The sequence below is a fragment of the Dermacentor andersoni genome, chromosome 5 (genome assembly GCF_023375885.2).
Source record: "Dermacentor andersoni chromosome 5, qqDerAnde1_hic_scaffold, whole genome shotgun sequence".
Lineage (NCBI taxonomy): Eukaryota > Metazoa > Arthropoda > Arachnida > Ixodida > Ixodidae > Dermacentor > Dermacentor andersoni.
The window spans coordinates 173,253,780-173,280,283 of record NC_092818.1 but is presented as its reverse complement, the minus strand read 5'-3'; the positions used below and the strand labels follow the sequence as shown (position 1 = coordinate 173,280,283).

Sequence of the window (26,504 nt, the reverse complement as noted above, 5' to 3'; positions counted from 1 at the left end):
CTCAATGGTCTCAAGGCATTCCGACAGCTCGTCATCCTCAGCTTCTAACTCAAGAATAGCCCTTAGCAGTTCTGGTTTTCTGAGTTTGTCTGAGACATCCAGACCCAACTCTCTTGCAAGCTCCAGCAATATCGGTTTGCGCAACGACTTCAAATCCATGGCTGCTCTGAATGCTGCTTTCTCTACTGCCTACTATTGTCTTGCCGCAAACTAACCCGGCAGCAACGACAACCACAATTACCAGCTCTGTTTCTAACACTAACAAAAGCCTGGCAAAACTCAGAAGAAGAAAGTCCCGCACTCACCAAACCTTGCAGCCAAGACTTCAGCGCAGTCGTTCCGCTGCAGGCAACCAGTCATCACACAGGGCTCGTTGCACTGCTCCCGGATGGTCGTTGTGCTGCTCAGCATACAGTCAACCGCATCTCTTCGCTGCTGGCCTCCGTTGTCGCGATCTCACCGCTGGCAACCAGTTGATAGGAATCGCACCGCTGGCACGAGTTGTTGTAGTCTCGGTGCTGACGCCCGTTATTGCCAATGGGTCGCAAGCCCCAAGGGTAGCGTTGGCCTGGCGGCCTGGGGCACTGGAAGCATCCGAAGGTCCCGGCAAAGCAAGAGAAGACTGGTAACAGAACAACTTGTTTATTCTAACATAGCAAAAGAGCGGCCGGTCAGTTCGACCGAAGTGGAGAGACGGGAGAGCACGTAACTCAACAGTACAAATCGGAGCCTCTCCCCTGGCGTCCGGGGGCAGCTGCTCTTATACTCTCGGCGTCGCGGTCCAAAAGGGAAGGTCACGGGAAGAGCCCACGCGACGGCGGAGCATGAGCCCACGACGGCGCGCACGGTCGAGCCGAGAGACCTCCTGGCTCCTCATTTGGGGAACTCCGCTCCCCGGCTGCCGCGCTTTGACAAGCGAGGGCACACACACACACACGCACACACGAAGACACGTGGCACTGAAACACGCCTGGACACGCTTGGCGGGGAAGCGTTGCGGCGGCGTCGCACGGGCCAAAATGTCCGCCGCTTTGAACGAAGCCCCGGCGTCCGTTGCATCCGCGCCGGCATTACCGCGCGTTGTAGGCGAAACGTAACACCACTGACGGGGATAGGCCGCAAGATATTGTTGTTTTCGCCTTCAACATATGGCACTGTACCCACAAGGATACCTGCCGCACCTGATAATTCATTATAATGATCATGGTGATTGCAGCCAAAAATGCTATTGGACCGCTATCTTCTACGCGTTAGAAAAGTCAACGTACGGTTTCGCCTCACGCGATTGGCCTAGATGGCCTATGCCGCGATATCGGCGTGGTGTAGGACAAGCGTGCACGTGATACGAAACCGAACGTCTGCTTTTCGAACGCGTATAAGATAGCGTCCCTTATCTCCTACTTGTAATAAGCCTAGAATTGGGTGGTATTACCACTGATATTCTCTAATTGGCAAAATCTGCGCGTATTACGAGAACAAAAAGATACAAAATTTGAAGGAAGAAAACAATAAGCAAAATAAAGAGCCACCAGGTACAGAAAATTCTATAACTAAGCGGAAATCGGAAATGTATGGTAAATGAACTCAGATATTGAGGGCTAGTTTCCATTTTTCTTAACGGGGAAGGGAAAGAGACATATATGAATTTTCGAAATTTGCGAGGGAGACAGAAATGAGTCAAACGATGGAGAGGGATGGAAATAGAGCAAAATCACGTATTAATCAAAGTTCGTTCCCAGAGGAAATGGTAGTCAGTCCAGAAAGGTTACTATATATATATATATATATATATATATATATATATATATATATATATATATATATATATATATATATATATATATATATTACGCCTAATGCGATGAGGTGTATTCGTCTCCCGTCTCCGACCAGTTGTTTCTTTCATCAACTTTCATTGACAGTCATTTATCATTTCTGTAATTTAGTTAGGAACTGCAGATAATTTACTTTATGCTGTCCTTGGTTTCATTGTTTGCTTCTTACGATATATACATATATAAATGTCTATTCAAGCTAATAGCGGTAAAGCTCGACGAAGGACAAGCAAGCACGTAGTCCATTCTGGCGGATGACGACAGAACCTTGTAGTAGCCACTTAATCAAGCTGTTTGATTATTTAAACTAAGCCCTTACAGAAATCCATATATCTCACGCCGTAAAAGGGCTGTGGTGCGCGACCAGCCGCTGCACTCAGCGCAGTTCTGACAGGAAGGCGCGGGCACAACCGGGATGACGTGCCCGATGTTTCTCGCCGCTGAAGCACAGCACACGTTAGACGGCGCCAGACGATGCAGTTTCATTTTTCGCATCTCGGATTGGTAGTGGATGCACCGAACAACGCCTGCATTATGTATACACTACCCATGCTTCAAATAAAAGTATACCTTGTTGTTGTCGTTGCCCGGAGTAGTCGTGGCGCATGACCACAGTGGGGGATTGGCCATGATACGGGTAGTTAAAGAAAGCGGATAAGGACAAAGGAAAATAACAATTTGGAATCGGAATATTACAAATGAAAATTTTAGCCTCTGCCGAGGCAGCGCTGACGGTAAGCAGTGCAATGTGTCTCTTTACATGTTGCAAGCACGCCATAACTTAAAATTTACAGTGACGAGCTGATCAATAAAAGGTGTGTCAGAAACAGTTGCGAAAATTGAACCAGCCATACAAACGGACAACTGAGCGGAAGAAACTTTTTTTCGCATCAGAAACAATGGAGAGCTACGATTTTCTCCTCATTCTCACTTGCTTTCACCTGTTTGATACCAAATTTGCCACTGCCGTAGGAGTGCACATGCGAATAATGACAGTGAATCTCGAGAAATTTTCTTTCCGAAAGATTTTAACTTTTCAATTTCTCAGGAAATACTTTGACAGTATCTCATACGAAAGTTAAGCTTCAACTTAACATTTGCAATGCTCGTTTCGTTTGGAGATACTCAACTAGAGGATTATTTGCAAAGGAAACACAATATTTTTATCGAAGACGAGAATATTATGTTACACTAACGTACTGTAAATATTTTAAGTACTATATTGACTTATCACTGATTACTAGTTGTTATATTGTGTAATGCCCGTTTTCTGTAATCAGCTAGAACACTGTTTCAAACTATATTTTTCTATATTACCTTCATATTTGTTACCCCTGACACGGCTCGATCTGTTGGTCAATTTTCCACAGTGGGCACAACAATGCACGTAGAGTACACAACCAACAAACCACGGGAACCACATTTCAGTTGTATAAGCACATTGACAGATAGGAAAAGCAAGTCAACACACACAAGCACCTCCATGCGTTTGTCCTCGCTGTCAATGGGTCTAAGCAATTCAAAGTGTTTCTTACCAACAAGGCCGAACTTCAGCGCATCCTAGTCTAACCAGTGCGTTCTCACACGATAAGGGTAAGTAAACAGATGCATTGGTAGCTCCGCACCGGCAGAATGAACATGCGTTGCACGTGATCAATAAAACTCAAAAATACGAATGTTGTGAAAGCAAGAAAGCTTCGTACACACGGGTCACCCTACCCACGAGAAGGTATTGAAGGGAAACCATTGTGCGAGGAGGCATCTCCATTTGAAATGTGTAAAAACTTGTATCTGGCGCTAGTCCCTTTTTAAAGGTATTCCTATTGCGAAATACTAGAGCCGTACTCTGCCTCCAAATCGTTTCTTTTTTCTCTAAGCGCTTGTGCAGTACGAACCTGTAGTATCACACAGATCGGTTCGTGCTGTCGTTCTTACTCGAACACGACTAATTGCGCAGCTCCACGTGGGCAATATGAACTGAATCGCAGGCGATAGGTTAGAATATGATTATGATGGTTACCTAACAATTTCACAAGCCCACTGTGCGCTTTTGGCGACGAACTTTGAAGTTGTGTGATAACACAAGAGAATATGTAAACGAAAATATGAAAGAATTCTGACCATCTATAAACAAAATTGTGTGCAGTAATGTATAGTCAGACTTGCATATTAAAATATCGAAGGGTACTTAACGCTGCACCTTGTGTTAACATTCGCCAGTCCTGTTTTATTTTTCCTTCTGTTCTTTGTATTAACCAATACAACCTCCCCCAAATTTGATACCTGGACTTCATCGCCATCGCCCAGTGCTACCGTCGTGGTGGTTACATCGTCGTCATTCCAGCTCCGTCATCTGACTCGCACCTAGGCTTCGTCACGTCATTAGCATCAGACTGTCATGGTTACGCTGTTTCCGCACTATTGCCATCGTTTCAGACAAGTCATCTTATTCTCATACCACCTTCGTCTTTCCGAAGAATTCATTTCATCGTCATTCGATCGTAACCATGCTGTCGTCATTGAATAGTGATTATACCATCCCTTGTCACGCCATCGTCATTATTTCATTTCATTTCATTTTATTGCTACTCTTGGCATACAAATTATCAAAACACTGACTGAACCCATAGCCAGAGGCTAGTGGGGGGTTCAGAAACAATAATACACGATGGCAATGACATAGCACTTGTGTAAAATAAAAAGCCCAATATCACGACGAAAGACCAAAGTACAGCATACAATGAGGTGAAAATAAAATAATATGCATTTTACAGCAGAATGAATAAAGATCTGTAATGAACAACGTGGTACCACAAACACAAACCGCGAACGACTGTCACATAGATCAAATAAGGCTCATAAAGTATGTTCTTAATGCTTTATTTGTTTCCTGGGACTGTTTTATTTCTGGGGGTAAAGCATTCCAAACCTTGGTTCCTGAAAACTGCACCAATCTTTCACTGTAGATGTTATTATTCGATGGCAAATTAAAGTTATTATGTGTGAGGTTTCTCCAGTGTGAGGCCGCAAAAGGTCAAAAGGAAGCATATTTAATAACTGGAAAATTGGTTTACTTGGTTCAGTATACTTGCTTTGTGTTATAATTCGGATAGCCCGTTTTTGTAATCGCCGGATAGGATCAAGTTAAGTGTTGTATGTCAAACCCCATGATTCTACACAGTATGTTAAATGACTGTTAATAAGGGCCAAATAAAGGGTACGCAGTGTATGTGTGTTAAAACAATCGCGGGCCTGTAATAAGGCATAACAGTCAGAAGCCAACTTCGAACAGACGGCGCTAATCTGATTTTTCCAGTGAAGATGTTCATCTAGAATGACACCAAGATACTTAAATGAGTGTGTTCGTTCGAGTGAGTGGTCGTTAATGAAAATGTTAATTTCGAAGCTGTCAATGACTTTTGCTCGTGAGCTAAATACCATATATTTGGTTTTGCTTGAAATAATTGTTAGTTTGTTGGTGAAAACCAGCTTGTAATTTTTTTCAATTCAGCGTTTGTCTTTCCATCTAGATCCTTATGGTTGTCAGCAGTTACTTTGATCGCAGTGTCATCAGCATACATTAAAATATCAGAGCAACTTAGGACCTTCGGCAGATCATTCAAGTATAACGAAAATAACATGGGCCCTAAAACGGATCCTTGAGGAACCCCGGTCTGTAGATATTGTAGTGATGATATGATGTTATTTATAACTACAGCTTGTTGACGGTCTTCGATGTAACTGGAAAGTAAGCTGTAGACTTCACGGCGAAATCCATAATGGTTTGATTTGTTGAGCATAATAGCGTGATCCACGGTATCAAACGCTTTCTTTAAATCAACAAATACAACGGCGGCCAGTTTGTTTTCATGCAATGCTGTATTAATTAATTGAGTCAGGCTTAGGACTGCAGATGCCGTTGAATGATTCTGAATCCATGTTGCTGTTGACAGAGTAAGTTATATTTATCTAAGACTTTGCAAATATTATTGGATAGAATCTTTTCGTAAATTATTAGTAACACTTAGGACAGAAATGGGTTTGTAGTTTGACGGGTTGGATCGGTCTCCATCTTTGTATACCGGGGCAACTTTGGCAATCTTTAGTGCAGAGGGGTACTTTGCACATTTTAATGAATAATTAATAGCTTGCATAGGATGGGTATCAAGATATCAGTGTTCCTTAAGTATGCGTGGGTAAGTTCCGTCCAGTCCGGCAGATTTATTGCCTGGTAAGCTGAGAATAATGGATGTAATTTCATCGGGTTCGATTTCAAACATTACAAAAGTATTAAGAAATTATTGCGTTTTGGTCATGGCGTAGTCATCGTCACTGTCATGCATTCGTTGTCATACCGTCGCGGTGATGCCGTCCTGGCCATTGCATCATGGTCAATCCAGCTCCATCATCCGATTCACCTCTTAGCGTCATCGTCACACAGTCAGTTGCCGTCGCGCCATACTATCGTCATACCATCAGCATTGCGTCATAACGTCATCATAGTATAAGTGTCACTGCGTCGCTGTGATGCAGTATTCATCATGCCGTCATGGCCATAGTTGACCCGAATGTCAAAGCAAAGTGGGTCGATCCCCGAGTCAGTGTATGTCGTACATAGCCGAATGAATGGAAATCTTAGAATGATCATTACAGACTTTAAATAAAGGTTTAATAAGCGATAAGGTGTGTTGCTACATTGGTTCAATGCTAATCTCATCAACGTCGTCAGCCATCGTCAGTTTCGTCCTGTCAGAGTTGGCTTCGTTTCATGATTAAGGCAAGAATTTTATAGTAAAGTTTATTCTCTCTCCGAAGACATATGTTCTTAAGGGAAAATGAGACATCTGCCCAATCGTAGCAAGTGCTACGAAGGCGGTGGTCCCGGGTACGAGAACCGGACCAGGGCGAATTCTTCTTCAGCTGCGAGGCTTTTCTTTTGAGGAAACCGTATGGGTTTCCTTTGTAGCAGTTGCAAGGATTAGGTGGATGTCCCATTTTCCCTTAATTGCTCCTCTCCACCTTGCGGGTTTCCGCAGAATTATGTCAAACTCGCCTTCGCTTCGAGTTGTGGATAATTTCAACTTCGCCCTGCCATCTGCTAGTCACCTGGTTAGCTCAGATGGTAGAGCGGCTGCCCTGGAAAGGCGCTGGTCCCGGGTTTGAGTCCCGAACTAGGATGCATTTTTCTTCAAGTACGAGGCTTTCCTTTCGAGGAACCCGTATGGGTTTCCTTTGTAGCAGTTGCTACGATTGGGTGGATCTCTCACTTTCCCTTAATTACTTCTCTCCACTTTGCGCCTTTCTGCAGAACTATTATGTCCTACATATTTTCTCTACACTAAAGAATATTCAATTTTTATTAACTACATATCTGTATCGATGGAGGCCTATATATCTGTGTCCTCTTAGCGGGAGTAGGCTATATCTCCCGGAACTTATTTACTGCTTGCAAGACCTGATTTTTTCAATTATCTCCCAGCGTACGTTGAGTAGCTGCACTGAGGAACAACACACAAACCAACTTTAAGTCAACTGCAACGTCTATTTTCTCCGAATTGGGGTGGCCTTCCCAAGTTTCGTAACCTAGGTCTGGCATGTACCCTCTGAAAAGCCTGGGAACTTATCGTAAAGATCTGCGCCTGTAAGCTATCTTTTGCAGCTGTATGCGGGGAGAAAAGCCATGCTGGAGAAAGTGCCAAAAGTTACTGGCATACGAACAAAACAGATTTCGCAGTATAACCGCCTCTTTAAAAAATAGAGCCTGCAATCAAGAAAATATGTCGCATGGCTATCAACAAAAAAAAAGCCTATATCTGAGGGCTATTTTATAGGGCCAGCTGCGATGGGTTCAAGTTGTGGATATTTTTACACACGTGGTGCGAAAAGACTACCGTCAGATTTGCCACGTCAGTAAAAGTACCTTTCGAAAAAAAGATATCAATTTTCCTCAGGCATCTTTTATACTTGCCTGTCAGGATTACATTCAAGCTCCATGATAGGGCAAGCCCTCGCGCACTCATGGTGGCCATTTTTGTCGTTGTCGAAGACATCGTTGAGCCGGCTACCATTATTTTCAGTGCTAGTTTGTTTTCCTGTAGGCGACCAAATACTTCTTCAAGAACTTCAATCTAAGACTGTTGCGAGAGCCCGGTGGGCTAGGCTTAGGACATACGTCGTGTGAAACCAGCAGAAAGCAACTAAGCTCCCATGTTTACGGCGTACTCGTACAATGTATAGTAAACAACTTCCACTCGCACCAAAAGGGAGAACTTCTTAAGTACAGATCACATTATTGTGGCTATGCAGAAGTTTTCTTTTGGCGTGGTATTCACAGACCTGTTGCTAATGAAACATTACCATAACCATATTATCATCACCACAATTGCAGGTTCTCTCATACGCATCACAAGGGCAATAAATTTTATGCGTAGATGCCGACTGTACTTGGACATTACTCATGCTTTGCCAAATCATCCGCTCATTGTTTAGACTACCAGCCCTCTGGCTACGACTCGTCTTGTATTTATCTGTCATCTCAAACTAAATTGCTAACAAACACCGTTTCTTACTTCGGTTATCGCGTATTTCTACAGACGTTAAATTTGTATTGCCTTTAAAAACTTCGCGGTCCCTATGCCATCCACTGCTGCGACATTTAGCATTTTTCGACGCTCCAGCTGTATGCTCAGGTGACTTGTAAAGAGTATGGCGCAGTCCTATGTTGCCATCCATAGGGTCCACCGGGCTCCAATGTAACCAAGGGATATCTTCAGCCAGATAGGTAGGCCAGTCATTGCCCAGTGTTGCAGTCGAGAGAAGTAGCCGTTTTTCCTGATGCGGCCGCGCAGGAGTGACTGCCACTTGGATGCCATGCTTCTCGGCTTCACTCCGGTCGGTCCGAATCCCACGAAGAGAAGTAGCCACTGTGGCGCATGGATGAACAGCCAGGCTCCAACTGCAAAGAATGCGGGAAGAGTAGCCGTCGACGCAAAGCTTAATGGCCGCAGACGGGATTCCTGCTCGTTGGAACTGCATTGTAGCAAGTTTTCTGTGCAACGACGTGTCACGTATACTGTCAGAGCGCTTCCGGCCCCAGGTACATTTCTGCTGTAAGCGTCGGTGTCGTCTTGATGTACCGCACAAACTCCAGGGGCGATAACATCGTTGCCGCACGCTGTATGCTGTATTTGCGAGGGGAACCGTGCTAGGGTGAGCACGGTTCTTGCTCTCAATTACTCACGAAGTTTACTAACACTGATTAACCTATGCTCTGGTTAGTCTACGCAGTAGATAAACTTTCCTTGACCCTTTCCAGAGCTTGCCCAGCCTAAATATCTTTTCAAGCTGTAGCGGATTATCCTTAAAGTAATGTGTTGGGTGATTTTGCTGCTTTGATTTGATTTGATTTATTGATTTTCATTTACACACACACATACGTACGGAGGAGTGGTAAAAGGAGGTGGGTGAGGGAAAAAAGCCGCACAGACGCGGCTTGAGGTAACCTGACCCCCTTAGGTACTATAGGGCTGCATGGGGTAACACATCAAGCATGTGCCATATATATTATATTTATGTAGTGGCCATAAAACATTGCAGTTATACAATATATGAAAAACAATGAAATATTTCCACAAGTAATAACAAGCAAAGCACACTGTGACATTGAAATAATTAAATGATATACACTTGGTAACATAGACCAAAAAAAACATAACATACATTATTAAATATTCACAAACGCGCTATAAAGATGTGAAAGCAATAGAGTTTTAAATTCTGACAGCGATAAATGCTGTAAATTGCAGCCTGCTCTATCATATGAATTCAGTAATCTTGGAAGGTTATTGCACAGCATTTGACAACCGTAGTTAGTTCTAGAGCGCGGAACCTTGCATATTTCAGGCGTACGAGTTGAATAACAGTATGAATTGACGCATAGCTTTGCAAGTTCTACAAGTAAGGTATTTCTACGCTTTGTACTAAAGTAATATTCGTTTAATAGTCTGCAGTTATAGATGTTATGGGCTGTAGCAATGTTGTATTTCTCAAACAGGTTTTCAGTATGGGCGGCATATGGGCGGCATAATGACACGTAATATTTTTTTTACTCAATAATTTACTCAAGTTACACTGAGTCGTGGTGTCCCATAGAAGATGCCCATAATGCCCATAATGTGTGTGAGACACAAATAAATCATTATAAATTAATAACTTTACATAGACGGGTAACGTACATTTGTAGGGATTTAAAACACCTGTTATGCGGCTAAGTTTTTGGAGCACTAAGCTTACATGGTCGTCCCATTGCATAGTAGTTGTGAAGTGTACCCCTAACACCTCTGCAGCAAAAGCAAATTCTATATATGTGGATCTATACGATAATGTTGGATCTGAACGAAGACTCATGCTTTTGGTATGAAAAATTAGAGCCTTCGCTTTCGCCGTATTTACTTTTAAACAGTTCTCTGTGGACCAATCGAATGGCCTTCACAAGAAGTCATTTGCCATAGTAATTGGTGCAAGAACCGGACGAGATGAAAACACTTGTGTCATCTGGGTAAATTATGCATTTCGCCTTTTTGTAGATGGAAGTAATATCCTTAGCGTATAAGTTGAAGAGCAACGGACCCAAAATGCTACCCTGTGGGACGCCACAACACACTTCTTTGGTTACCGATGTATTATGGCCTACAGAAACAAACTGGCGTCTGTTATTACGATAAGATTTTATTAATTGAAGTGGAATGCCTCTAATTCCATATTTATCTAGTTTGTAGAATAAAATGTTGTGATTAATATGGTCAAACGCCAGTGTAAACTCGACAAATATGCCTATTGTTAATAGCTTATGTTCGAAGTTCTACAATATAATTTCGTTTTGATCGAGAAGAGCAAATTCAGTGGACCTGTTTTTACGAAAACCATATTGAGCATTTGAAGTTATTTTGTATATTTCACTCAGCGGGGAGCGTCGGATAGGAAAACCAAATACGTCAAAATTTCTGCTTTCAGCACTTCGATTTGAAATGTTTATGTAGTTAAGCCTTGTTACGAAGTCTGTTTATCTATCTAATGTACATTTGATTTACCTGCCTGCTAGGTTGAATTTTTTTATTGCGATTATCATTATGTGAGAAATTCAACAAGTTTTTGTATGTTCGTTCGTATCTAGCATCTTTCACGCCAACCTGGGAAATTACATACGTGCACTGCGTATGGGCTACCGAATGGGTATGTGTCCGAATAGACAACTTTTGCTACTGGACAGTGGCGTAGCCAGAACTTTCGTTCGGGGGGGGGGGGGGGGGGGGGGCTCACTTTGCAGCTCGGCCTCCTCCTTATTGAAATAGTGGAGGCATCAAATATATTAAACGTTAGTAATAAGAGCGTTGCCATTGCCAAAGATGCTTCAAACGAATTCTTGAACGCTACGCACTGTCAAGAGAAGTAAAATATGCATTTTTTCATAAAGTAATATACTCGTATGTCTCAAAATTGTGCCCGAAATAACTTTATATCAATGCTTCCACGTTTTCTGTATATTTAATAAGTAAAGCAAATGTCACACGGACTTTACAACAATATCAATTTGAAACTATTGAAATTTGAAAATATTTTGTCTGGAAAAATATATATATCTGTACCCTCATATTTAAAGTCTATCGCAAGAAGACAAACACGTTACACTCATAAACACTCCGTACAACCAATTTTTGCCAAAACGGACACTTTTAAGCAGTTTTTTCCCACGCACAGTTTCGGATTCGAACAGTCTACTTGAGTTTGTTTGTGAGGCTGAAAACGTTGACCAAGCCCTTGAACTACACTTGTTGTGTTAAATATCAGTCTAGCCAAACTATTATTATTTCTGGTGCAAGTACTGTTATAAATTATTTATGTGCTGTTCTGTTCCCATTTCATTGTAATTCCACTCCTGCTTGGGCCACATTGGCCTGCAGTATTGTGAAATAAATAAATAAAATAAATGAAAACCATCAAAGCAGTGCATACCGCTGTTTTGAAAAATGTAAAAGCTATGAAATGTACAAGTTGAGCCCAAATATTTTAATGAAAATTTGTTAGCCTCCGGGCCTTTCTGTCATTTGCATCTCTCTCTCTCTCTCCCTCTCTCTCTGTCATTCAAGAACCGTGTTTACATATTTATACATATGCAAGGACGAGGGAAACATCTCAATAACGCTGTCCTCCTTTTGTTAGAATGTATTGCGCAGGAGCTGCTGTCATCGGTCGTGTATTGCGAGTGATTACTCCGAAATTATAGTCGCAACAGAGAGCACATATAAAAAGCAGGAGTTCTGCAAGATATACGAAGGCGAGTGAAATGAAAGTGAGCCAACGCGAATATATGACAAACGCGGTACTTTATTTAAAAGTAGACTCCATGAGCGTTTATACATTTGTTCCACTGACTATCGAGTCGCGTAATTCCCGTCTCACAAAACTCCTTGGGTTGCTGCTTCACAATTCTGTAGCTGACTCTACGTCATCGTCCGACACGAATCTGCTTCCCTTGAGCAGTGTTTTCAAATGCTCCAAATTGTGGAAGTCGCAAGGCGACAGGTCTGGGCTGCATGGCGGATGTTACAGCGTTTCCTACTTGAACTTTGCCACTTTTGTATTAATCACATCAGCGGCGTGGGGACGGGCAATGTCGGGGAGCAAGACGATCCAATCGCTCAATTTTCTAGGTTGTTTGTTTTTGATTGCCACACGCAGCCGATCAGACATTTCAAAATATCGGAAACGAGTGATAGACTCTCAAGGTTCAGCAAATTCGATCAATAATGGTCCCTCCCGATCGAAAAAAGGTCAACAACACCTTTGCGGCAGAAATGACGGCCTTTGCTTTCATTGGGGGTGGGGATTTCAAATGCTTCCACTGCAAGCTTTGCCGTAGTGTTTCAGGCTATAGTAGTAGCTGCACCATGATTCGTTCCCGGTCACAATTGCAGACAAAAAGTCGTCACCCTCATTGTGATACCAGATCAGATGAGTCAAGGCAGCGCCGAAGTTCTCCGTCTTCTGGCGATGGTTCAAAATCTTGGGCATCCATTGCGCACATGGAATCCATAACCGATATCTTCATCAATTATGGTGTGACCCGAACCATGACTGATGTTCACACGCTCAGCCAGTTCATCGATGCTTATCCTCCGTTCTTGTCTAATCAGCCTTTGCAATTTTGTTGGGGGTGATTGTACGGTGGCTTTGGCCTGGCCATGGATCGCCTTTGCAACTTCCACGTCCTTCTTTGAACCATTTGCTCCCACGCTCCACAGTGGCCAATGAAATGCAATGTTCAATGCACACGGTAGCCATACGGCGACTATATTTAGGGAAACATCTTCATCTGTGAAAAACCTCACGACACCACACAGTTCAACTTTTGGAGTGTCCATTATATCACGCAACCATGTTCAAGCCAGTGTACGAGAGCATTAAAGAACATTTATCCTCACCCCTGCATGTCACTTTAGTAAATGAGATGCCTATGTGCTATGTGCATGCCTCGCAAATGATGAACGGAACCATTATTGCGCAGGGTGGGTTGGCTCACGTTTATTTGACTCGCCTTCGTACGTTAGAAATGCGAAGATACAATGGAATATACAAATGTGAAGATAAAGCTTGATAAAGGGCAAGAAAGTGTCACTGGAAACAAAGTTCACTGCGCATATACACAAAACCCCGCAACAAGATATTTAAATATACGTATAATACCCGTGTCACACGGGCAACTCGGATCTCCTTCAAACTTCCTTCCCTTAAAGGACCGCAAGGGAGTTTCACCTCAAAGGAGTTAGCTCCGTGTCACACGGCCTATAACCGAGCTTTTGAAAGCTGCCGCTGGGGGCCCATTAGGCGCTGCTCACCTCGTACGCAGTCATGAATGAAACACGTTATATATTGCTAAAAAGTTTTGGTTACTTGTCCTTTCTTACAAAATACAATTATTTATGCAATGCATTTTTAAAGTGTCATCTATCTTAAAGACAAAAAATTCCGAGAACGCCCGGTTTAAGAGTCGAATGCAGCTGCTCAACTGAAATATCTTTGTCAGTGCTCAAATACTATATTATATGCAATGAAAACAGTTATAATTGCTCGTAAGAGTGAAATTAATAAAAATGAGGGTGATTTCTTGACTGGAAATTCAAGCACGATGGGAACAAGAGTACTCCCTTCAGTCTGCAAGGGAGACCTTCCATCTCATTTCGCTAGGACCTTCCTTAAGCTTCCTTTGCTAAAGGACTGCCGTGTGACACGGCGCGCATCTCCCTCGAGATAAAGACGTCCTTGGTTGAAAGGAGTTAAAAGGACTTTAGCCGCGTCCGTGTGACAGGGGTATTAGTCTCCAATAAATCTACGTATAAGAAAAATTCGCTATATGTTACGCGTCAAGCAAGGCAAATAAACATGTTGCGCAACCACAGATTCACAGATCACAGCCGCCCCACCTCCCTCCACTCCCCCGATGTATCGTGCGCGACGGAAGGCAGCTCGCTGCCACCCCGCTGTTCTCCCTTGGGCACACAAGACTGAGCCACCGTCATCAGCTCACCCATGCCGCCTCCCCCCTTATGCTTTCACTCGCACATACAGCATGCGGCGCGCGGTTACGATGTTATCGTCCTTGGACTTCATTTATACGGAACATGAGGGCGGCGGTGACGGTGGAAATGTGCCTTGTAATGGTTGGGGTGGGGCATGAAATAGATGGTAGCTGGCCCATGCCGTCGGCCAAGTTATCCACGCTGAGGACGTTGTTGAAGGGAGAGACTTGTTCTCATCGAGAAAGAGGAATATGAGATTTATTTACAGTATCTACATGAGAACGATAGGAGCCGCCAACGGCTCCTTAAATACACTATGTCCTCCCTAGATCCCTAGGTGATCGAAAACGGCCGTTCAACCTGCTACCGATTCGGAGCGTTCAAAGTCATCGTAGCCAACGCGCCTTTCAGGGCGAGGGTTTACACACACTTCCGTACATGTTTCACTGACCACGCCGAGGTGAGTGGTTTCTCGCAGACACGGGTTTTCCCCATAGAGTTTCTCACTATAACACCTAGAGGGTAATCTGGCGCCACCGTCTATGGGAGTTTCTTAAGGGGGCACCGTGCCGTCTTGGGAATGACGGTATATGTGTCTGCGAGGCTCGTGTTGGCTGGTATTGTAAGAGGCTTCGTCTAAAACGTGGATGTGGCTACGCAAATAACGCGTTCTCAAAGAAAAATCTTCATAAAATGTTTCCATTCACGCATATTACATCTTTACTCACCCATGATGCATGACCAAGCGAAGAAAAGCAAGAACAGACGACCAACTGTTTCAAAGCGAGCGCGAACCTTGTCGTCTGTCCTCCAACTTTAGCGGCCCGCTGATACATTTTACGTAACATGTAGTCGTACACACAATAACAAGTTCTCATAGTTAAACAAAACATGTTTATGAGTAATAATAAAGCTAAAACAGCTTTTTACGTGCTGTTCTAGTAGAAAATGAATCATTGTGGCAGACGGAACGGTACTTGCCAAGCGCGTCTTCAAGGTGTCCTGTCTCTACGAGAACGATGCCAATCCGAATCCACAATATACCGGCATTCCCATGCATACCACAGCGCAGCAGCGCCGGATTTCCCTCTAGGTAATGGAGTGAGAAACTCTATGGTTTTCCCGGAGCAGGCGCCTCTTCATCCCAGTGTTGACTCCGCAGACAATGGCCGCCGCCTCTGTCCATGACTTCTAAGTCCCGTGAGGCGGCTGCCAGACATCTGCTCCCAGGAGTTCCACCGCTTCTAACAAGCCGTGGCATCCACGGCGAATGCACGATTTGGTTCGCCGACCGCGTTTAGTCATAGCGGCGCCGAGGGGTTGTTGATGCGGCACACCGTCGTTCCTACAAAACGAGTCACCGCGGCAGGTGGGGAAGGCTTCCATGGTCGCTTCTGGGAAACTCGCCACCATCGCAGTTGCGGCTGGCTTGGAAAATTTTGTAGGTTGGTACCCTTGCAGGCAGTTCGTAACAGCCTGGAGTCTCCATATAGCTGCTATCGCAATAATATAATAAGAGTATCCGGCAACTGAAGCGTCCCGTGGCCCATTACTTTGCGCAAAAGTAGTAACAAAATCGAACTTTCACCATGCGACAATTCGCTGTGCCACAACAATGTCTTTCTTTTTTGTGCGCTCTGTCCCCATCGCAAAGTGCTGTCAAGATAGGGCCCGCGTGGCCGCGAGCGACCATGACATACGCACCACTTTTAGCTAGAAATTTTTACGCAGTTATGATATCGTCATATTTACACGGCATCACCCCACGTCGTGTATACAACTGTTCCGTTTATAGGTAAAATTTTATCAACTGCCTAAGAGAAAAAAGAAGTAATTACATTGCATCCTTAAATGAAAGAAAACGAAAATTTCTCGATTCCTATTTAGGTTCTTTTTTCTGAGAGGCCTCCTCCATGTGAAGGGCTTCTGATTGAATTCATGCAGGTTTGGATGGCAGAGTGTGGGCTCTTGAATAACCGGTGCAGTTTGGAAACTCTACTTAAGACCTCTGCATGGGACCAATAATAAGAGCAATGCTTTTCTAATCAACCAATCCGCTTTCTTGCAATGCATATTACCGTCAAAGAAGGGACAGCGCCAGTCATCTTTCGAACGAAAACCAGATGCACAAGGTCTCTTCCGGTATCCGTTCATTTAAAGCGAAAGCTTTACTTACATAGTTGAGGCGAGTTTCGCCGTCGCCAGCAATTTGACCTTCATTTGACCGCAGCTTCGCCGTAGCCTTGGCAACGCATCACGTGTCTCAGCGCACCGAGCTCCGCCACCGCCGCTGCCCGTTTGGCGCGTGCGCTCTCTGTATCTGGGCCACCGCTTGACCACATGACTCGCCGTACGCCTGACTAAGAGGAGCGCCGCATTCGCCTAGTCAGTGCAAGCTTGGCCATGGATGTGAGCGAGGCTGGGTATATCTTCTCTGAGCGTTGCGCGGGAGCGGGACCCTTTGAGCCGTCGTCGCCAAGCGGCATCTGACCTCTCCGCGGATATCGCCCGGCGAGCTGATCACACTGGAGAGGGTCCGGAATGCAACAGGCAGTCCATATCAATGTAGCTACCGTGTTCGCGCCGTATGCGTTTGTGCTTCGACGCTGTGCATGTTCGCGGCATCTCTTTGCATGTCTAGCACTTGCGGTTTGCCTGTGTCACCACATGCATCACACCGCAGAACGATGCATGTCTATCCAAGCTTAATCATACTTGGCTTAACGATGATTGTATGCCTAAGTATAATAATTACAGCTAAATTAAAGATTAACCAAGTGAAACAAGGATATAACCAGGCTAAAACCTTGCTTTCGCTTTGCATATATCCATGGTTAGCTGGGCTAAGGCGCAGCCAATAGTTCCAGAAGCGCATATGTGCCATTATGTCTTACTAAATTCAAAAGCTCGGGGCGTAAGCGCTTATTGCAAAGGCCACCCTTATGGCATTACGACTGTAAGCTGCCTCGCCAGGAGACTAGCTTTTGAATTGTAAAAGAGGTCCATCGTTGCCTACAAGATACTTTCAAAGGGAGCTAGCAACACTTTCTCAGCATGGTAACCAAGTAGTACTAAATGCGAGGCTATGTTTTCGGGAACAACTGAACCAAATATTACCCCCCTTTACGCCACGAGGCGCGCACGATATCACTGTAAAGATCCGCAATGCTTTACTACGCCTCCATTTAATCCCGCCATCGAAACTGCCCACGATGATGCCATGGCAACCTCGTACGGCTATGGGATAAATGTGCGGACACGTTACAAATGGTATTAACTTAATTGCAAAAAAAAAAAAATCGAAACAAATTCAAGACGTATTGCTTTCAACGGTGTTCTACCTAAATGCTCGCTCTGCAGAGAATGAGTGTGCCGTCATAGAGTATTGGCTAAACGATTTTCAATTGAAGTTTCAAGTCCTTATGATGACTGAGACTTGGTATGACCGTACAAGTTGCCGGCTAAATTTTGCTGAATATACCTTTTTTCCTGAATCGTTCAAATAGGCGAGGTGGTGGCGTTGCTGTTCATGTAGGCGAGCTAAGGAAGTCTAACATAGTATCACATTTCTGTATCACATGTAATGACTATGAGATTTTGACGCTCAGACAGAATTAAGACATAATATATTTTGTCTATCGGCCCTCAGATGGCCCTATTTTGCACTTTTTAACCATTTTTGACCGATTCTTGTATTACGTATCGTCTAATAATTTTGCACTTGCTTGTGCTGGAGATTTTAATTTCGATATCAAGAATAACAATGCCATCATCACCAATTTTATGAACATACTCAAATGTGCTGAATTCATGAACGTTATTACCAGAGCTGCACGTGTTACATCATCTTCTGTCTTCCGCTTTGACCTACTGATAACAAACCTCGAAGTCAGTGTATTTCAATGTGGAACAATGACATCAGATGTAAGTGGTCATTGTTCGCTATTTATGTGTTATTCCCTTAAGACAAAGGCTAAAGATACTACTCGAGAACCGTACATAAACCAATCTATATTGACACGTGTACTTGTTTATCTTTACCCGCCGTGGTTGCTTAGTGGCTATGGTGTTCGGCTGCTAAGCACGAGGTCACGGGATTGAATCCCGGCCACGGCGGCCGCATTTCGATGGGAGCGAAATGCGAAAACACCCGTGTATTTAGATTTAGGTGGACACTAAAGAAACCCCGGTGGTCGAAATTTCCGGAGTTCCCTACTACGGCGTCCTCATAATCACATCGTGGTTTTGGCACGTAAAACCCCATAATTTAATCTTTTTTTTCCACGTTGCTCTCCGCAGTGGTGTGTCGCCATACGGCTCGAGTCCACGTCAACAGTCAAGCCCTTTAGCCGCCGTCACAAAGCGGGGTACATTGTTATGTTAGCTACATAACCGATCCTGCATGACCTCTGGCGCGGCACAGTACGCGTCAGCCACAGTGAAAATCCCACTCAGCTTCCTTAAACGTGTGTAGCGTAGCCTCCGTGAATTCGTTAAACGCCAGAGCTAGACCAGTTACAGCACACAAACGCTGTGGCAACTTCACCTATTGAAGGCACAAAAACTTAAAGTAGTCACGCTTACGTGAACATCGAAAGTCGAATTTAAACTGTGGCAGTGTGACGTTCTATGGCTGCAGCGTTCCGCACACAACATTGTTCTGGCATACCTCGGCAGGGCGAGGTGTTAAAGAAGGAACGGCAGCGTCACGGGCGGGATGAAGGGCGATCTTTGTTTGCCCAAAACTACGCTTCTACTGAACGCATTTAAATGCTTTTTGTTGCTAAAACACCCTTCGCTGTGAAATGCTTTTCACGGCTTCGCTAAGAATATTTCACGGCCCCTTTTAACTATTTTCGCGGCTAGATTAAAAGACTGCACTATTCGGCCCTACAAACCTTGCAGTTCTGGTTGAACGAGATAACTTAGTAAACTTTAACTTGGGAATCAAAGTGTGCGCACCATTATTCATGCATCGCTCTCCTCTCAGCAGCTGACGCTCAAGCGTGTGGTCGTAGCTAATAACGTGTACCTGCATGGCCCGTCTGGCCTAATCTGAAAAAAAAATTTATCAGAATTCACAGAATGTTGAAACTGTTGCATAAAAACACACGGTATCAGGCATATATACCGGTAGGTTTCTTGTCATCCTGTTGTATGTATTGTACCGGTCATTATAGCGTTGGTTATTCCATTTGTACAGCAGTGCACCCCTAAACACTCCTTGTATATTGAAAACAAAGTGCACTTTAATGGTAATATACTCACAGATCATGCCGAGAACTAGCAGGAGTGACATGGCGCTTCTGTAAAATAAGCAAGACGAGTCTATCACAAAACATAACACACGTATAGATCAGCCGTAAATTGTGTTGCACAAAATGATATGGCAAGTGCATGATGGAATTATGTATTGAGGTTGCACTGCGGAAACCTACAGCCAGCTACATACTTTTTGTTTCGTAAAGTTGCTCGATAGCGTGCTGTGGTAGCACGGGACCAAGTTTCATTGCTGTATGCCTAGCGTCACGATAATGCAGACTTCCCGAGCAATACAATTCGACAAGCTTGCAGCTTTCTGTTGCTCAGTACGTGCTATATAAAAGTGTTTTTCCGAGCGTGAAAGAAGCCCGCGAATACAAGTAAAATTGCCGCGCGACTGGCTGCTCGAGGCACTTTGCGTGTATTCACGGGCTTCTTTCAAGTTCGGAAAAGCACTTTCATGTAGCACGTGCTGAGCAAATGAAAGCTATACGTTGCTGCACAATTTTCTCATTGACACTTTTTATCTAATCATAATATTTCTGAAGCTCACCAATCAATTAGGACTAATTATTGAATTAGGCGGAATGCACAAGAAGATCTGAGTATCAACAAGAGACGGCAAACAACATTACCTTGGTTCTGTCTATCTAAGTGGCATTTGCATATTTTTAAATCGTGGTGCATGATAATTGGGACACCCTATATACTTCAACATTTAACGTAATGTGCAAGAAACCGGAAACAGATGTACGCACTCCCAAAATTCATTACAACTGAACGCTTTCTAAAAAGGCACCAATGTCAATTGGGATTGAGTAAATGGTTTCGCAGCACCAACAGTTCTCATTTTTATGTACATTCAAACAAGGAAGTTAGGGTTGTAGCTCATAAACGGAAGTTACTATTACCGATGGCGCCCATCCAGGGGAGAACAGGTCACCGGGTAAGTTTTGCGCAAGCTCTCTCAGCGCAAGAGACCAGCAAGCAATGGCGCCTATTAAATAAGGCAGCATATAACAATGTTATTGCAGATTACCGACGCACAGCTCAGGTAGGTACGCCGACCACGAGCCACTGCACGCTCCAGTTGGCCACAGCAAGGGCTTCGTCGTCTGGGGTCGGCTTCGAACGCTGCCTGGCTAGCTTAGTGGAGTAGACAGCTGGGTGAGCGGATTGGTAGCGGGTATTAGGTATGCCCTTCGAGCGTCACAGTGAACTATGCTGAAAAACGGGGTTCGTGTTCGTAAATCATGCACACAATAGAGTTGTCCATGACAAGCTGCAGCCGATATTTACTCCTAAAATTTTTATTAGAGAAAGCGTCTGGCCAACCACAATTCTTAGGAAACAAATTCATGATCATACTAATTCAAAGTTGACTTAAGCTTTGACATTGCGATTTTTTTTTATTTGACAGTCTTAATAGAACAGACTCCTCAGCATGTTTTATTGTCGTTGAACAGCTATCGCCTCAACGTGCGACAAAACGCATTTCTTTAAGTTCAGAAAGTTATTGTATATATGGCGCTATGTTAACTGTAACCAGATCATAACTCAACCTGGAATATTTTACAGGTTATCATCAAAGCTTGACTGATCAATTACTGAGTGATTCCTTGGTTGATTCAAGAATCTGAACGTGTCAGTGCAACGGATCAGCCATAACCAATGCGGCATTTTGGGGCTGTTGAATAGTTTGAACCGCCCATTCGTTACATAAGACTGTGCCGAAATCGGTAAGGCGGTGCCTTTTGATTCTGCTCCGACGTGCGTACGGCCAATGCTGCCTGGTAATTTCACTCCTGAATTGAGGCGTGACAGTAGAACGCAATATCGTCAGGACTAACGCGACAGGGTTGTGGCTGTATCGTTGCAATTCGGCTTCGTACATGTCGCGTTATACTGGCGTGTCGACGTGGCTGGTCCTGTCGCCGCAGCCACGCCAAATACCGCATATTTTGGGGGGATACCCCTACAGACGTAGAAAATCAAACTGGTATAGAAATTTACCCACTATAATAAGCTAGTGACGCGCCCTTACCGAGAGTGAGTCTCGTTCTTCTCATGACATTACCATAGGACTAAACACGGGAAGTGAAAATTGACAAACGGGGCTGTTTCAAAATGTATTCTGCTCTTTCAATCGCACAAGCACGGAGCAAATACTTAGTTTGTCTAATTTTAAGTGGCTACAGTGTTTAAATATTCCCACCCTTCATTGCGTGCATAAAATAAAAAAAAAATGTTGGTTAGAGCAGCAGTGAACGAATGCGCAATAGTTTTCTCTCCTAAGTGCGCTGGCTCCATTGGCCAGCAGCTTTCGCCAAAGATGTCTAAAATTAACATTGGCTGGCATCCTATCTTACTTACAGTTTTAGCGTACGAAGATTTCTGGTGAATACCAGCTCCAGTACCTTAAGTGCAAAACCTAACACAAGGAATCTGTGGAAGCTAAGCTATAGGTCAGACACACGCCGGCGTGACTATAGGAGTATTGCGCTACTCTTAACATTAGCCAGTTAACACGAACATTCGATGATTCTGAATGGAGAAACGAGGGTAATAGATATCAAGAAAGAGTTCTGGCAATGTGTTATGAAAAGGTGCCAGAAAAGAGTGCTGTTGAAGAATAAAAGATCGTTCGGCACAATATCCCAATCGTTTCATTCAAAATATGATGTGTGTTTATGAGTGTGTGACTAGTATTTAGAAGTTGCAAGTTAAACGTAGGACATAGCTGGGACCCTGTTCGGTGCTTTCAGATACGCGGCGCCAATTTCACGCAAATCTTTCTGTCGTTTTTTTTTTCGCAGCAAATTGGTTCCTATCCCGAAATCTGGTGCTTTGGGTATTTAGTTGTAATGTATGACATTAGAAACAGTCAACGTTTTCTTTCTGTGCATTTCTACAATTTTTTCAAGTAGATCACCATAAAACAGATGCGACAGACCACAAAAAAACGTACATCTACGCATAGGCTATGCCTTCCACACTGAAGCCTTATGCTGCTTCAGCATAATTTTCCTTGTAGCTGCTGCGATTCAGCATGGGCATGACAGAAGGTACAAATGAGGACGCTTTGTAGTTACAAGACCTTGCGAAATAGGTTGGAGTGAACTCACTGGTCTAGGCACCGGATTCAAGGCATTCAACATGCTGGCCGCCAGCCGACCACAACACGGTATCTTCGTCTTCCTTCCGCTTTTGGCACATACCCACGAGGGGTTGATTGGTCATGGTTCACAATGGAAACATAACGGTAAGGCGTGAACACCTGCCTCTTTATGAAAATAATGATTATTACATCTAAAAATAGCACAAGCCCACTATCGATGGCAGGCATGGAGGAAGGAAAAAAGTGAGTAGAGCCCTTATCCTCTCCGCGCGCTAGAACAAAAGTGTAGGAAAGTCACGTGTATCTTCTCTCTTCTTTTTTTTTTTTCGCTGTAGCGGCCATCTTCTCGGGCCACAGTAGCGGCTTTGATATTGTTGTGTACGCTCACAGGTGTTGCTCTGTGGGTTTAGTACGTTGACAAATGCGTGGTGTGTGCTAGATTGCCATAGTCTCGGTGTTTTGTACCGCTGTGCTATCTAGGGCGCTATAACCTAAAGCTATTCCAAACTTTTCTATTCCAATTCTGCAACCAGCCCTCCGCAATTGGTCTACAAATTTTTTGGGCCACCCCCACTTCGTCGGTCAGTCAAGCGACGTCATGCAAACCGCTATAGCTCACCATCTGATAGTACGTGTACACTCTGATTTTGCATGATTAGACTAAATAAAAGAAAAGTAGTTATTTCTAATTCGACGCCTTTCGCCATTAGCCTCCGGCTATTGGTCAAAATTTTTCAGGCTGCACGCAATTCAGCTGCCTGTGACACGACGTCACAAAACTGCGGAAACTCACCGCGTTAAAGTGACGTGTATGCGTTAAAGATGTATTAATATGCTGAACAAAACTGTATTTTGTTATGAATAGCCGCACGCTGCTCCGTTCCGAAAGGAATAAAAGATGGCTGCCACCGATCGCTCAGGCACTGGCTACTCGCATCTGCCGGAGAACATGGGTTTATTTGCGTATAATAAAGCTTTATTGCGTGGCCGTGTAACGTTTTCGAGCACTTTCGCCACGGTAATGACCTCGCTCAGCCAACTTTTCTCTGCTGAGGATCCTTTTTAGCGGCATTCTTAGCCTTCCGTTGCATGCCGCTGCAATTTTCGACCAGCCACCGCAAGCTAAGTAAGGTAAAACGGACCAATCGCAGACGCCGGCACTATACCCTCTTCATCCAGTCATCGATTTTCAGTGCACTGGCCCTGCGCCATCGAATACCTCTCCACTTGATCGTGCTCCTCGACCCGTATCAGTCAATTAAATAAGACAAGCCGAGGCAATATTATTTGTTTTTAAAGCAAACAAAATTGACCTCCTAGAAGCGAGGAGAGCGTTTGATTTGTCTGTTTACGCAACCCTGCGGGTCACTGCCCGATGCTTGCGTCGGCGGTTACGCAAATTTAACGTCAGAATATTGGAATAAAAACATATTAAAATATGTTTGCGTTATTGGGCCCCTAGATTGTGCTCTCTGGGCTGTTGCTGCGGCCAGGTGGGACTCAAAGAAGTTAAAGCGTGAAACGAGCGCGCATATGCAACGCCGTACGCCACGTCACGGACGAAGGACGACGTGGGTATATTTTGCCCGTCTTCGGTGATTTCATGCTAACATGTCATAACAGACTGAAACCGTTGTGCTTCAGCTTATGCACGATAAACACATTGCACGTCAGTCACAACTGTGCAGTGTCCCTGCTTTTGACGACGGTCGATGCATTTGTGGCACGTAAACCAGCGATGTGGAAGGATGGTAATGAAGAGGCTACAGTGACTCATAAGGGACGAACCCCTTTACTGCAGTAATCGTATCTGTGTGCTCGAGAGGCGCAGGGAAATGAAGGTTGGCGAACTAGGCTCGACAGAAGAACGTACGCCTGCATGTACGTGGGCCCGGTCAACGCGCTAGCCGTACACATACTCGATTACTGTTCGGCACCGCAGGACTTTGTTTTCGTGAAGCTTCACTTACCGTGAGAACAGTATACCTCAAGCCACAGTCAGCGTATTTAAACGCCTAACGACGTTCTTCTCTGCCGGATCGTACGTCGGTGCGCTGTCGCTTGTCACGCCTCCGCTGCGAGTGGCCGCCCGAAACGTGTTCATAAAGCAAAACGATTCCGATGAAGCCACGGCCAGCAAACGTGTTATATCTCATAAACTGCAGATGGGCTTGCCATAGGTTGCATCACGAGGAAATACACAGAGATTTGACCGTTGGTCAGATCGCTACGGCGCGTATCCCGGTGTGGTTGTGCCTATGGTAGCGCGCCGAAGGCGTGAAATGTAAACAAGAGAGAAGAATCTGGTCCGACACGATGGTGAAGTAAGGCCGACTACGGCGCCACTTTGCATCACAAATAGTGACGTCATGGCCCCTCAGATTTTCCAATTTGGGACACGCCATACCGCGCGTGGCAAAATCAGTCCTAGGTATGATCGTAGAGACTAAAGACGTCAATGCCCCTGCGGTTCAGAAGCTCATCACCAAAACCAACAACCCTATCGGGCTCATCAGAAGAATTGCCAATAGACACAGAGGCCTCAAGGAACATAATCTGATCGAACTCATACACGCGTTCGTCACCTGTCACTTCACATACGTTGCGGCAATGCTCAATTGGTCACGATCCGAAAAAGACGGACTTAATGCCCAAATCAGAAAGGTCACCAAGCAATCCCTCGGTATTCCAACCAGCACCAGCAGCGAGAAGTTGGGGCACCTGGGCATGCACAACACCCTGCAAACAATTGCCGAAGCCCAGCAGTGCGCCCAGCTTGCTAGGCTTTCGACGACGCCTCCGGGGCGCACAATCCTAGGGAAGCTAGCTTTGCTCAAGGAGACAGAGCAAAAGACTTTGCGGACCTCCCACGGGACATCCGCGCCATGATCACGGTCCGACCTATACCCATAAACGTAATCCCCGAAAACAACAGGGGCAGACGACAAGCGAGAGGACAATTCCTCCTTAACCACGCCTCGGCGAACTGCGAACGTTCAGCTTTTGTGGACGTGGCGGCATACGCGGGAAACAAAGCTTTCGCACTGGTGGTTGTGAACGGCCGCGGATCCACAAGACATGCAGCCACGGTAATTGCAAGGAAGCCTGAACAGGCCGAAGAGGTTGCAATCGTTGTTGCGCTCACCGACGACAATCTTGCCCATATCTACAGCGACTCCATAGCCGCTATCAGAGCTTTCCAAAAGGGCGCGGTCTGCGTACAGGCTCTCAGAATTGTCACAAAGAAAGAGATTAAGAACCACGTCATCTACTGCTTCCCGGCACACTTAGGACCAAAGATCGTCGACGTCCCCAACCTTAACGAGGTGACACACGAGGCTGCGCGCGCGCTTACAGACCGCGATGCTTCACCCAACCACTCTGAGAATAAGGACGCCCCCACTACATACAATGAAATCACTAAACACTACTACCTACGACGTAGAGAGTATAGCACGCCCCACCGCACGCTCACTCGAGCTCAAGCGGTTCCACTCAGAATGCTACAAACAGACACATACCCCACGCAAAACAGACTACACCATTACATGCCTGAGCTCTACGACAAGTCTTATTGCACCAATTGCAATAACTCCCTTAACGTATATCATTTACTCTGGCCGTGCTCGCAAGCTTACATAAACTCCGAACCGGACAAGCGCAAGTTTGGAAAAGCAATCCGGAGCGAAGAACTCGCTCCCCAACTCTGGGCCG

The 26,504-nt window shown here is 44.7% G+C and overlaps 1 long non-coding RNA gene across 1 annotated transcript; it reads right to left on the bottom strand.

Annotated features, from left to right (window-relative positions):
* Positions 1 to 8,238: 8,238 nt before the first annotated feature.
* LOC129384829 (uncharacterized) lies at positions 8,239 to 23,466 on the bottom strand. Its single transcript, XR_008612462.1, has 4 exons — positions 22,798 to 23,466; positions 20,720 to 20,835; positions 19,679 to 19,716; positions 8,239 to 8,790 (listed from the first exon to the last, which is right to left on the bottom strand). It is a non-coding gene; the product is annotated as an uncharacterized lncRNA (long non-coding RNA).
* Between the last annotated feature and the right edge of the window lie 3,038 nt (positions 23,467 to 26,504).